The sequence below is a fragment of the Octopus bimaculoides genome, chromosome 16 (genome assembly GCF_001194135.2).
Source record: "Octopus bimaculoides isolate UCB-OBI-ISO-001 chromosome 16, ASM119413v2, whole genome shotgun sequence".
Classification (NCBI taxonomy): domain Eukaryota; kingdom Metazoa; phylum Mollusca; class Cephalopoda; order Octopoda; family Octopodidae; genus Octopus; species Octopus bimaculoides.
The window spans coordinates 24,103,643-24,104,421 of NC_068996.1; the positions used below are offsets into that span (position 1 = coordinate 24,103,643).

The 779-nt window shown below is 33.0% G+C and overlaps 1 protein-coding gene across 2 annotated transcripts in view; it reads right to left on the reverse strand.

The window, feature by feature from the left end:
- LOC106875828 (protein sprouty homolog 3) overlaps positions 1 to 779 on the reverse strand; it is a 174,147-nt gene that overhangs the window by 172,467 nt on the left and 901 nt on the right. The window lies entirely within an intron of this gene.

Here is a 779-nt window from a genome sequence, read left to right on the forward strand (position 1 = left end):
TAAATATGTTTGCGTGCGCGTACACACGCACTAGTAACAATATTTAGAAGTATTCTTAATGAGAAAATATAGCCAAATAGACTCAAACAAGACAATCATCCAAACATAAATAGGTAAATAGGGATGTGTGTGCGTGTGTGTGTTTGTGTGTGTGTGTGTGTGTGTGTGTGTGTGCATTTAGATAGATAGATAGATAGATAGATAGATAGATGTGTGGGTGAAATAACTAGTCATATAGGTGGAAAGGTAAATAGACAGACAGTCAGGCTGACAGACAGATAAATAGATAGTCAGATAGCTAGGAGTGCGTACACACGAGTGGAAGAATGAGACAATATATATATATAAAATGAGATCGAGTAAAAAAAAATCAGGCTGACAACGATAGAGAATGAATAAAGCAAGTCGTCCGTCATTACATCCGGCTTTTATGAATGAGAAGAGGAGGGGAGAGAGTAAGAGGAAGTAGTGAGTGGGAGGAAGAGGATGTGATAAAGACAGAGAAGGAAAGATAGAAATGGAAAGGTTAATATGTGTACTAGGGGAAGAGTAGAGTTTAGGATTCTTTTGGTGGTGAAATTCACTGCAAAAATATAACATTAGCAACAGAGAATTTAGATTATTAATACGATAATAATAATAACCATAATAGTAATAATAATATAATGACATACAACAGAGTAGATTAATATGTAATACATGAAATCATAGACATATTTGCAGCTTGATGAAATAACGAAATTAAATTTATATATATATATATATATATATATATACAG